This window comes from Sitophilus oryzae, unplaced genomic scaffold (genome assembly GCF_002938485.1).
Source record: "Sitophilus oryzae breed Bouriz unplaced genomic scaffold, Soryzae_2.0 scaffold_1443_pilon_pilon, whole genome shotgun sequence".
NCBI lineage: Eukaryota > Metazoa > Arthropoda > Insecta > Coleoptera > Curculionidae > Sitophilus > Sitophilus oryzae.
Genome location: NW_022146108.1, coordinates 2,349,754 through 2,364,021, shown reverse-complemented (window position 1 = coordinate 2,364,021; position 14,268 = coordinate 2,349,754). Strand labels below are relative to the sequence as shown.

The 14,268-nt window shown below is 33.5% G+C and overlaps 1 protein-coding gene across 1 annotated transcript in view; it reads left to right on the top strand.

Annotated features, from left to right (window-relative positions):
* LOC115877300 (discoidin domain-containing receptor tyrosine kinase B-like) overlaps positions 1-14,268 on the top strand; it is a 288,039-nt gene that overhangs the window by 99,560 nt on the left and 174,211 nt on the right. Inside the window, exon 2 of the mRNA XM_030893435.1 lies at positions 11,992-12,030. The gene's annotated coding sequence lies outside the window, so the exon portion shown is untranslated. The remainder of the gene's footprint in view (positions 1-11,991; positions 12,031-14,268) is intronic.

Sequence of the window (14,268 nt, the reverse complement as noted above, 5' to 3'; positions counted from 1 at the left end):
GGAAAGTACCGAAATTAATGCTCGCCATTAAAATTAAAGCGGCGAGCTCTATAAATCGCAACGATGGCGGCCACCCAGCAGGAAACAGTCTCCGACAAAATGACATACAATAAAGATACAGATTGAAGAGCATTAATATTACTCGGTATTAAACGCACACAAATATGGGTAATAAAAGATAATAAATTCGCCTTTACTACTACTGCTCCGCGCTTAGATGCCGCTCGGATCTGTTTTTCCCTTCTTTCTAGCTAGGGATGTTCATATTTAAAGAAAATATCGATATCCCATCAAAAACATAATATATAAAAAAATGCCACAACACAATTCCTCCACAGCGTAAAGTTGTGGAGGTATGGTGTCTCATATAAAATATAAACCCGTCAGTTATCTTAGCAAGTTAGAAACACTTGCACTTTTGGTAAAAATAAGTGGAATTTAGTTGGTGTTCGACAGTGGTCGCGCTATTAGAACTCTGAATTCAAAAATCGATATCTCGAAATCCATTAGAAATAATTGATTGTAGTTTATTTCAAAGGCTTTCTGAATATTTTTGCTATATTTTTTTCGCAGACAGTTGTGAAAATCTTTATAAATAAGAAAATTACACGATTGCTGAAAATTGCTATGCACTAAAAGTAAATGGACATGGAAAAAAATCCAGAAATATATCTAATGATTTTATCTAGTTATCTTTTCGAAAAAAAAAATCTTTTAAAAATAAGCCGTTTGCGATCATGATTTTACTTCACTTGTTCACTTGTACCGGAGAAATGTGGCAACGCCACAACAGCACATCATCACATTTCTCTCACTCCGACTTAATAAGATCCCTATGCAATTTACTTCCACACATGTAGATGCCAGTGGCGTAACAACAGACTCACGGGCCTGTGTGCAAAAATTTTACCGGGCCCCCTATTACAACTACATATTTCAATACCTCCATATTCAATACTTATATACTAATCTGAATAATATGCACTCATATTTTAGGTTAGAAATAACATTATCAAATTAATTTTTATATAGTATTATTTATTACTTGCACACAGAATATGTAAGCCAAAACATATAAAATATCAAATAAATAAAAACAAAACAAAAAACAACAACAAAATTAACTAAATTAAAATAAACAATGTAAATGAAGAACATGGACATGTTAAGAAAGAAGTATTGGGAATTGCCGTCATAACCAGCACAGGTAATCGCGATATTATTTGAAGCAAGAACAAATTGAATTTAAGTGCTATAACAATTTTTTATGTCCTTCGTATGCCAGTGTGCGATAATAAGATATTTTTTTACGAATGGAATACCTTGTGCCTACAGGGTATCCCATTTTCATGTGGTTTGTTGCCCTTATGAATAGGTTTTCACAATAGTCGGCTACTTTTTGACGAAATGAGACCCTAATAGGCTTTGTCATGGCCCTTTTAGTTACTGAGCTACAGGGTGATTTTAAAAAGTGGCAGTTTCGGGCACTTCTCGTAACTCAGCTACCTTGGTGTTTGGTTTTAGTTGCCAGTGGGTTAATACAACCATTAGGTAACTAGAGTTTTTGTGATTTTGAGTTAACTAGTCTGGCCAGTATAATTTTACATGTTCTTTTTGATGCTACAACTAGCTTAGTTCTATTTCTATTTGATGATTCTCCAATGGAAAATCACATATTTTCAGTTATTTTTACTTTGCTTGTTGGAAAACACAGCTAGAAAATTGCACAAGAACAAGTGTAAAGTAATAAGTTATTTTCGCGATAGCGTGTGCTGGTTAAGTAGTTAAGAAGACATGTGATAGATAAGAACTTAGTTCGGGATCGCCTGATTCTGCTTGATTCGCGAGAGTATGCGATAGATATGGAAATGCGGCCCGGGCCCGTGTGCTTCGCACACACGGCACATCGATAGTTACGCCACTGGAAGATGCCGATCCAAAAGTATGAGTTGCCAGCACGGTATGCTTCGACATCTTTGTTTCAAATTGTTATTTAATCAAATACATATCACCGTACCAATATATACCTATTATTACATTACCACCGTACCTATTTCTATAAAAGAAATAAAAGATGCATTAGAAAAAAGGGTAGGGTCCATTATTGGCAACATTTGGATAAAGACACCATCTTATACTTCTCTTTTCAAATTTTCTCATGGCACGGTCGGTTGGGCGTGAAAACACAATCCAGAGATCTAATATCAAAAGCAGCAAACTCCAGCATTCCTCCACTGCGACTCCCCAGCATGTATGGTCCTATAATTAAATATATTTCTTTAAAAGAATTTGTCGATTAGTCGGATATTATTCGATATATTCTCCACATCCCTATCACTAACTGTGTTTATCTTGGGGCGACATCAAGCTGTTTCATTTTCTTGTTAATTAATACTAAATTTATCTTGTTCGAAAAGCAACATATTAACAAGTTTATCATTTGTTGTATTCTTGATAAAGCCTCTTAGTCATGAACTCTAGATCGTATGAGTCCTGCGCAATCACGACCTGATCGTCTGCAAAGTTCAGGGTAAATAGTGTGTTGTCCCCAATGGGTATTCCCATACCTTGACATTTCGTCTTCCATTCCCTAAGGGCTACTTCGACGTAAGCGTTGTAGCTAATTAAAATTCGCAATTAAGAGTCCCATGGCTTTCATATACACACAACCAAAATATATGGAATTACTCTTTATTTCTGACTAAACTTTTTGCAAAGAAAAAAATTAACGACTGCTGCGATTTGTTTTCTTGTGAATTTTGTGTTCAGTAGTAAAATCACTATTATCCGGTAATTTTCATTCGATCCAAAAAAAAAATGCTTTATGTTAGATTAACAGATGTACTGAGGAGAAGAATTATTGCTCTCTTTGAAAAGAGACGTAGCAGAGATAGTAGGCGTTTCACACGGTGCTGTATTAAAAAAATATGCACGGTACTTGAAACTAGGAACTCTCAAGAACAGGCCTAGACAAAGTCGTCAAAGAGTCACTACTAAACAACAAGACCACTTACAGAGCTACAAAGACAACTTCTGGCAGCTTCAGGTGTGAACGTTTCAATTGAAACCGTAAGAAAAAGGCTTCGTGCTCTTGAGTGTACAGTAGGAGAGAGTTGTTCGATTCCACAGTTATCTCGGCAAAATAAAATTGACCGACTAAATTGATGCCTTCAACAACAACTGAACAATTGAGAATTAGCAAAATGTTTTTTTTTTCGGATGAGACCAGAATTGGCCTAAGATCAGATGACTCCAGGAAGACGAGCGAGTCTCTAGACTGCCAAATCTGTACCAAGATATAAATGAGAAACTTTAATGTTCTAGGGAGGTATTATGCTGGGAGCAAACACTTCATTGTTACTACTTCAACAAACTTTAACGGGTCGGAGTTATGTTGATTCAGTGCTAGAACTAATCATTAGACTTTGGAGAGCTGTAAATGGGGATTATTTTAATTTCATGTACCATAATGCACCTCCCCATACCAGCAGAGTGGCTAGAGAATGTCTTGAAACGGAAGATGTCATAATTTTGGACTGACCTACAGGTTTACCAGATCTAAACACTATCGAACACTTGTGGGACCAGTTCAAAAGAAGGGTTAAAGCTCGTCGAAACAATCCAGGAAATCTCGCACAGCTTATTGATGCAGCATTAGCAGAATGGGAAAACGTACCCCAAGACAACTTTGATGATTTAATAAGAAGCATGCCAGGGCGGATAGAAGCTTGCATAGGGGCATAGGTGACAACACGGATTAATTAAATTATCAATTTTCTTTATGTTTTTGCTTTTTGACCATTAAAAATTTAAATCTCATTTAGTTTCAGAAACCCAAAAAATACCATTGTTTTTATTTTGGGAACTGATTTTTTTTATTGCTATATGAATTATATTATTTCTCATTAAAAGTATTTGGTAAAGACTGAGTTTTATTCATAAACACAAAATGTTCATGCGTCTCAAAAATTATGAAAAATAATAGATGATTCCATATAAGTTTGATTGTGTGTATGCCAATGTTCTGCTATTTTGGAACAAGTAACTAATTTTTCTAACAGAAATAACGCTTACTTCATTTAATTACTTATAGAGGATACAAATTTTTGTTCCAAATTCATAAATTTAGATTCGCATACTCTTAACGCACATAGTGGCACTTTTAAATTACCATTCGTTAATTCGAGAAATAACAAAACAACATTGTAGCTATAATCCTAACAAAACATGCTCGAAAATCCGTCAAAATATCCAAATACGGTCGAAATCTCGACGAATTCGGACAAAAGAATTTGCCACACCCGAATAGAGGTGGCACAATTCCCCGTCAAACGGCTGTACAAGCACCACGGACTGGGACAATAGCTCGACCTACTGAACGCTGAAAGAGCATCGCAGTGAAAAGGGTTGTGGATTCGAACGAACTAATTTCGTATGCAAGCGACGACGTCAAGGTGAATCGGATTTGACGGGCAGCTGCTGCGGAAAGTGACACTTCAAAGAAGGGTGCTCGGCGTGTTGAGATGTAGGTTGATGAGATGCGAGCTGGGCAAGTTTTAATACTAATTCAGAAGAAATGTGAGAAAATTTTTTAAAAGATGCTAGTAATCAGGACCGTTTTCGTTCATTTTCATAATATTTGTTATATTTTTGACTTGACTCAGATTTGTCTTGATATTTAAAATGAATAATGTCTATACCTTTGTCATGGCGTTTTTTGTAAACTCCATGGCGTTCATCCAATGGAGAAAAATTTGTCAATGATATTTTACTACAAATTTGTCTTCCAAAATAACGTTTCGGGAGGTATATATCCTCCCATCGTCAGAATCAAACAAACACAAAGAATAAAGAAAAAAACATTTAAAATTAATTTTGCTGATCTGCAGATTAAAACTGGTAGATTTAATCATCTGCTGATGGTGCTAAGATGGTTAGCGAAATGCGCGTTCAATGCAAAAATAAAGTGTTTTGGTGTAATATGATGACCTAGTTTATATTTTACTGTTGTAACACCAAATGTTACTGTAATAAATACAACTATGCAAGAACGCTTTAGTTCTTTTAACAGATAGGTCTATTATAAACCGTTGACGTTCTGTTAAAATGACATATATGAAGTCAAACATCAAACGTTCAATTAATACCTGATAATAATGATTTCTTAATGAGCCGAAACCAAAAATCTTCAAACTTTCTGCTTAAATGTAATTATTTTTAGTTTATTTTTGACTTGGTTTTTATGAGTAATTTTTGCTTAAGAAGATTTTTTTAGGAGATGAGTTTCTAGAAATCGCTGCTCCACTAACTTAGCACCACGCTCCACGCTCACTTAAATTTTAAGAAACATTTGTGGAAAGAAAGCAAAATAAAAGCAAAATAACACTAACTCACCAATACACGAAAACACTCTACTTCTGCACTGGCGGCACGTTTCGCTAACCATGTTAGCATCATCAGAAAATGATTAAAACCAAGGCCATCAGTAAAACCTTTGTGCAAAATATGATACTTCTGGAACCATGCAATTTTTCTAATTTTTGCACAAATTTTCACCTTGAATTTTTATCCCTTAAGGGAATGAATTTTCAAAATTCAGTAAGCCATTAAAGTTTATTAACCCATTACCTACCATTATTCAGTAGTTAATGTGTAAATGTTTTTAAGTGTGTCTTTTTTACTTTATATTTATATTTTTTACTTTTTTGATTTATGACTGTAAAATGGTTTACCGTGGGAATAAATAACTAAAAATAAGTAAATAATAAAGGCTCAGTTACGCCAATAAAACAAATTTTTACAAATTTACCTCTTTAAGGGACGATCTAAGACTCCAAAAAATAATTTAAATATTTGTTACACTTTTCTAACATTATTATTATAATATATTTTGCCAATCTGGGTGCCAATATACCATTTATTTAGGTACTGCCTAAAATTGTAACAAAGAATATAAAATAAAACAAAAAATCCTCAGCAACTCAGATTGTTCTTCAATTAATAGATTCACTAATTTCGCAGGAAGCGAACGAAGCGTATAAAATAAAGCAGGTTCCCGAATTCGATTAGATACGGTCCTGAGTTATTTGCTTTCCAGATATAAGTTGATTTCGTTCCGCAAGGAACGGCCCTAATTGGGCGAATCTCCATTCTCCTACTTTTATTGCGTTAGCGCTTCTGTTGCTTCGCAGCAGTGGAGGAGAGATTAGATTTCTTGAGCGGGATGGAGATAGTTTGATGGAGAGGTTGGCTCACCACTGGAAGGCCAGGATGGAAGCTTTGGAGAATTTGGAAAGAAACTAGTCATGAATTAAGATGAAATCTGAACGTTTTTTTTATTGATTAATGCAAAATATTGATGGGTTGATTACTTATGTTTATTACTGATACGTATTTTTAACATATATTACGTTACATGCAGTGATAACATAAGTAATTGTAGAAAAAAATAAAAATCTCTGTAAAAAAAATACATTCTCTTAGAATTAACTAATTATACAGAGTGGTCCAAACTATATTCCAAAAACTTCGGCAGCATATTCTGCTGACAAAAATAAGTAAAAAAGTTTGTATAAATGTATGTCCTAAAATGCTTAATTTCGGAGATACAGGGTGTAGAAGTTTCATTTTTATTTCGATTTTTTTCAAATAATTTCTGAAGTAACGTCAATATTTGGATGAAAATTGGTCTCTGGGAGTTTTTTGACATGAGAAATTTGATTTTGATGTCAATATGACTGCTATTTGTAGGCGGCGCCACCTACATGTATTTTAACTGTTTTGAAGAGTAATAACTTTTGTCCGTACCCGTATAAGACTACTGTGTGAAAAAATATACATTTCCGTGATTTTTTACGTAAAAAATGTCTCTTGGTAGAAAAAATATAAAAATTGCTACGAGCAACCGTTCCGTATGGAAGTAGTCAATACATTTCATTATTGACTAAAAATGAACATATATGTTGCTCGACGTATTGAGTAGATAGTTATTTGACTGAAATTATAAATTTGTGAACTTTTTATTTTTTTTAAATTAATCATAAATTTTTTTTCGAAAAATGTGATAAGAGTTTCTGTTGAACTTTTGGCACAAAAACATTTCAAATTTATGATTTCAGTCTAATAACTTATTAGTCAACATGTTTAATTTATGTCAGTGACGACAGGTATTGATAATTTCGATTGCAAATATTTCGAGAACTTCGCGAACTCGTAGCGCTTTTAACCAACAAACCTTTTTTACGTAAAAAACGTCGTAAATGTATATTTTTTAACACAATAGCTTTATACAGGTAAGGACGAAAATTTATTACTTTTCAAACCAGTTAAAAAATATGTAGGTGGCGCCCTCTACAAGTAGGAGTCATATTGACATCAAAATCAAATTTCTCATGACAAAGAACTCCCTGACACCAAGTTTCATCAGAATATTGACGTTTTTTCAGAAATTATTAGAAAAAAATCGAAATGAAAATGAAACTGCAACTCTTTGTATCTCCGAAACTATATAAGCCCCCATTTCAGGACATACATTTATCCAAACTTTTTTACTTATTTTTATTTGCAGAATATGCTGCCGAAGTTTTCGGAATACAGTTCAGACCACCCTGTATATTTTTCATGCATTTTTGCTTTTATTTCACTACCTCTAGATACAATCAAATTGACTTACGTATTTCAGTAGCGTATCTCTGGTATTTCTGTTATTAAATAATTAATTATTAAACAGTATCTATTTTTAAGAGAAATATATATTTTAACAATTTTAATAACTAATAACACTTATCAATGACGTAAAACAAAACCAACAAATTAATAAGTCTAGCCTACATTATATTTCACACGTTTTATATAAAATAAGAACAGTCCTGATAAACCCGAATGTAAGTCAGCCATATTAATGCTCCATCCATGTCTCCCATAATGCTACATCTAAGTTTTTGATATGCTCCTTCCCTTAATCATTTTATTCAAATATTTAGACCCTTGTCAAGAAAGCAGGACCCGTCTATACTAGCCAGAACAGCGAAAAATAGACGTTAACTTATAATACCATTTTACTTTCGAATCACCTCGTAGCTAGGATTGCTTAGAAACGCCCTGTATTCATTTGGTTCATATTACTTTGATAAATATTTTTTTATAACGATAACAACCCCTTTAAAACCAAATAGAATTATTTTTATTTGCCAATTAACAGGTTTGAACAATATAATTAAAAAAACAATCTAAACCTCATTATCAAGATGTAATTTCCCATCAGGGACGGGATTACTCTATTCAATGACGTAAATTTTTCAGTTAAATCGTTCGGTTTGGACCCAACCCCGCTGGCGAGGGCCTAATCCCTAATCTGCTTCCGCTAAGACACCGACAATATAAAGATTTCTCCGGATTTTCATCGAGAAAACCCTAAAACCTCTTTAGAAATTTTTCCTACTCCTGGAAAGAAAGACAGAGAGAGTGAAAATCATCTGCTTAATTGAGGATTTGATAACGAATCTCGTGAATTATGAATTAGGGATTATATTTTAAACAATTTTTTAAGAGATTGATCTCTATTAATTGATATAACTATTATTCCAAAAAGTTACGTTAGTTAGGCGGTGCATAATAGAGTAATTTATGAACTAAAATATTTTCTTTGACTTATATTTTGTGTTTAATTTGGAAATTTTGAACACAATCTTTCGGGAAGATGTATCACTGACGGATGGCATTCCAAGAATATGCAACTTTGAGAAACAGCTCACTGTAGTATTGAGTTATAAAATCATTGGAAGAGAGAAACGTTACCTCGGGAGGTAAAAGACCATACTATAACGTAGTATTCTTCCAAAATGATGCTTCCAAAACCAAACCAGGGATAGGAATATTTAGGCCATAAACCAATTTCTTCGAACCAATGGGCACAAATTTACGCTATCAAAAGATGCTATCTTAGATAGGAACGCTCCTATCTTAGATAGGAACTGTCGGAAAAAAGAAATAGCCATTTTATCCCATGGTCAAGCAGTTTTAAGAACGATCAACTCATTAACTATCAATTCGAAGTTTGTTAAAGAATGCCTAGAGAAGCTGAACAAATTAGGCAAAGGAAATAGAGTCCTCCTACTCCGGGTACCAGCCCACCAAGGGATAGAAGGAAATGAACAGGCAAACGATCTAGCTACACAGAAAAAAACTAAAAGTTATTTTCAACAAGGCAACAAGTTATTTTCAACAAGGTGCCCGGTGGCGTCGAGGTTCAGGCTCTCGTCTACCAATCTCAAGGTAGTGGGTTCGATTCCCACACCCGGCATTGCATCAGCCGACTATCTTTATTAAAATAAAAATAGTTTGGGTACCTAGGTCGACTCAGCCTTAAATGAGTCCTTGGAATTCACAATCCTGAGGTAATAATAGGCGGTTGAAGCGTAGTGCTAGCCACATTACCTTCCTTGTATACCAAACGGCTCTAGTATGGCAAGCTGTACCTTGCTACTCCCAAGGCGTTGAACGCTATATACGGGAGCTATTATTATTATTATTTTCAACAATAGTCTTATTATTGAGAGTAAACCCATTCATACAAGCATAGTACAGTTAACAGAAATATAACAATCATTCTAGTTTAAATATAGACATATTGTTAAAACTGACAATATTTTATTATTCGATTTAGACCAAAACAGAATAAAAACATTCATTTACGGTAAACTGATCCCTCTAATTAATACTAATAGTTAAAGATAATATTACATATTTTGCAGGGATATTTTAATATTATTGTTGCAAGTAGAGATGCTTTTTTTCTACCAAAGCTTTGCTTAAATTACAACGATAAGACATATAGTTTAGCAAATATTTTACCTTACAACGAATCATTTACCTGTCGTGTAAAATATAACGCAGGTTTACACCGAACGCAGTAAATTTTGTTCAATGATATGCTATTGTTCGCCCAACGCAACGCTTGTATTGTTTATACAACTATACTATACTTGTGGTGATGCTTCTTGGATAAAATGGGAGAATCACATGTTTGCTGGTATTGTATATTGGCAGGAAGCCTTCTAAAAATATATTTTACTTATTCTTTTTGGTGGGTTTTTGTGTTGTTTTGATGATTGAAATTGAAAATACTAATGAAGTGCCTACTAGAGACACTATACGAGAATACATACTTACTATATTGGAGAGCTCGGAGGTAAACTAATTCAAATTTACACAGGAATACCTACATATATATTATAGTTAATTATTTTTAGTATTTATTAAATCAGAATCTTTTTTCTCTCTTTATTTTAGACAGTAAATTAACATTGTAAATTGCTGTTTTGTCAAGACTTGCACCACTCAGAGGTCGAATATGACTGGGAAAACACACTGAAAAAAGAAAAAATTTGAACTAGCAATTATAGTAGTCCAAACTGTGATATTATTTTATGGTTGTTTAGTGCCTAGGTGGTCTTGGGCAAACTTTAGTTTAATAAGAAGGAAGAAGAAAATATAAGTTCATTTATTATTATATCAAATGTAACACTTTATTCAAACAATAATAAAAATATATGAAATGAAATATAGTGATATATTAAATTAAACATGAAAGTAAAATCCCTTCAACAATAAAAGGAACAAATAAAAAAAGCAATAAAAGTTCCCTTCAAGAACAAAAAATCAAATAAAGTTAAGTTCGTTCAATATCATATATTTGCAACAAAAATACACTCCTATTGAAATCCAATTAATGTTATCATTAAATGATGTACCAATTATTGTGGAAACCATTGAATTCTTATAGTTGAGACAGTGATAGTGTATATTCCGAATCGGTGATATATGTCGATTCAAGCACTGATATAGTCGAGGAATGGGGAAAGTAGTGTATCCCCAAGTAGCATCTATCTGACTTCGAACTAAATCTGACCTGAAGCGACGTCAGACTTTGTGCAAATTTAGGTCGGGTGCTGGTGATACGACCGGTGACGTCGCTTTCCTATTAAAAGCGACGTCGTTGGATCCGAGTCGGTAAATCCAACGATCTTGATGACTTCAGTCGTGTGAGACGACTAATGTTGGAGACCCGGTCGGAATTGGTATATTGTTAGTTCATATTAAGTCGGACACAGAAATCCGCCATTCTTAACAAGTATCCGATTGTCACCCATTTTAAAATTGTTTTTTGTTTTTAAAATTTATATTCACATTCCGATTTCTACTAGAATAATATTGATAAGGTTGAGTTTGGGGGGAACCACATTACAGTTTTATGATTAAACCAGCTAGAAAAGAAAAAAAATATTTTGTGAGTTACTTTTTTATAAATATTTTTATTTCATAAATCTACCTAATTTTGAAGGCGCTCGTTGTTTTTCGGAGTATTTTAATCAGATATATCAAAAAAGTGACTTCCTTTGACAAAACTGATGTCTAGATTAATGATTCAGAATTATTATAATATGAAATTACGTAGGCACTTATTCGAGGAGTGATTATGAATCCATTTGTAATTAGGTAGTTTGGTTAGGTTTTTATGTATTCTTTGGTAGCGAATTTGAAACCAAACGTAACGTAAGTGCTTAGCGACGAATTTTAAGTAACTGAAATCCAACGTAATATGACGCTGGTAATTGGTAGAATAACATTCCCTATTAGGTCAGATACCGACGCGACGTCGAGGCGACCCGAATTTGTATTCCCCATTTAGGAGCAAATAAGGGTCGTCAGGCGGTCGAACTGACGTTGGTACCCGACGTCGTGTTTATTGAACGCGACGTCGGTCTTGTTATACCCGACGTATTACGACATATTATACCCGATGTTAGATAACGTCCAAATGGTTCTTGGGTCGTTTGCGTAATGATATTATCTTTGTAGATAAGGTAGTGTTTTTTCTTTGTACTTAGGTAAAACCCTGTATAATTTTTTTGATTAAACTTATCAACTCGTAAACAATTCTGTATATTCCACAAACACCTCTATTTAATTAACGTAATTTTTCTGTTTCAGCCCGACCTTCCCACCCTGCTGCTTAGCTCCACAATGTTTGTAAGTATTCAAACTCCCTTTTTTCCGAGTATTATATTAACCATAAACTCCGTCGTGAAAATTTGTAGCTGTTCCGACTGGCTGGGTAATTAAAAGACATTTATCGGCGTTCTATGCAAATGAATACACGCCCCCACTGTTTATACCGAGGTCATTATCGTTTACTTTAAAATTAACCATAATTAAAAATGTTTTTTCATTTTCTTTTCGAGCTTAAGAAAACACAAAAATTGTAAATAATTGTAAAAATATTAGCTACTTATATTTTCCTTATACAGGGTGAGTCTTACGTTCAAATATTTTTAGGTGTAGTATATTTCGACCCCTGAAACACCATTATAGAGATTTTTATTTGCAATTTTTTCTTTAATTTGCAATTTTTTTTAAAAATTTTGAAAATTTGGAATTTTTTGAAAAAAAAAATTGTCAGATGAATTTATATTATAACTAGCGTGTACCCGCCACTTCGTTCGCGTCGAATTAATCATTTGTAATGGTGATGATAAAGCAAAGCAAGAATTTCCATTAACATACAAACTGGATCAAATTTTCTCACATTTATGTCAGCATGAGAAAAAAACAATATGACGATATTATTATATAATTTGGTAATATGTGAGGGGTAGTTTCATCTCGTTGGAATTTCGAAAAATCCGTTTGCTAGAAATAAGCTTTTTACGTCAAGCAGTTTAAGCAGAATAGTGGTTAATCAATTACCCAATTTTTTGGAACACCCTGTATGATTTTTTAAAAAATTTCAAAATATGTAAAAAAACAAAATAAATTATGCGTGTCCAAGCGTTTTCCCGAAAGACTAACCGTTTTTTAAATAACAAATATGGTAATATTTGAGGGGCGTTTTCACCCTCTTGGATTTTGAGATTTGAGAAACCCCTCCTTATCGAACCTTTACACCCCACAGTCAATCCGTTTGCCAAAAATCAGCTTTAAACGTCAAGCAGTTTAAGCAGAATCGTGATTACTCGATGGTCATATTTTCTGAAACGCCCTGTATAATTTTTTTAAAAAAGTTATAATATGTAAAACAACAAAATAAAATACACGTGTTTAAGAGTTTTTCCAAAAAACTCAACGGTTTTTAAATAAAAAATATTCTACTATTTGAGGGGTGGTTGCACCCCCTTAGAATTCGAGTTTCGAAAAATCCCTTCTTATCGAACCTTTACACCCTAAAGTCAATCCGTTTTCCAAAAATCAGCTTTTTACGTCAAGCGCTTTAAGCATAATCGTGATTAATCAATGACCAGATTTTTCGAAACACCCTGTATACATTTTTAAAAAATCTTTAAATATGTAAACAACACAAAATAAAATATTCGTGTTTAAGCGTTTTTTCGAAAACTTGACCGTTTTTTAATTAAAAAATATTGTAATATTTGAGGGGTGGTTTCACCCCCTTAGAACTGGAATTTCGAAAAATCCCTTCTTATCGAACCTCTACACCCTAGAATCAACCTGTATGCCAAAATTGAGCTTCTTACGTTGAGTGGTTTGAGCAGGATCGTGATTAATCAGTGAGTCAGTCACTTAAGGATTTTATATATTATTAGTATACATAGATTACAGCTGCAAATATAGTAGTCTGGCTAATGTGGAATATCCCGAAAGCCTTGTCAGACTCGTCCAAGGCTCGTGAGGAGAGCTAAATTCATACGCACGTGCCGCTTCCTCTCTTCATTTAACTACCTCCCTTGTGAGTCTGGCAGGGCTTTCGTGATTGTAAATGATAACCAGACGTGTATTTTTTGTGAAATTATAGTATTATTTTTCATGTGACAAATTGTCAAATCTGGGAAAATAAGAGCAAATATTTTGTAATTTTGCAATTTTCGAGATGCTGCCAGACTAATTTGCCAATTTCGTAAATAAGCCATAGTATGAAATGATACGTTAAATTTCAAGCATGGGAAAATAAGGGCTGCGGATTTCATAGATCTGTCAAATTTTTGCATCGGCAAATTTTCACCCAGACTAACTTTCCTTCACTTGGGATGTGCCTATCTTATTTCCATTACTAAATGATTCACTTTAATAAAAAATGTCAAATGTTTATAACTGGGAAAATAAATGGACTTTTTAGTTTTTTTTTCCATAGCAACTGTTAAAATTGCCTTACATGTATCAAAAATAGTAGATAAAACAGTACTTTAACCACAAGGGTAGATTAAATGATACTTTAACAGCGAGGATAGGTTAAAAACTTTATTTCTTCTCGCA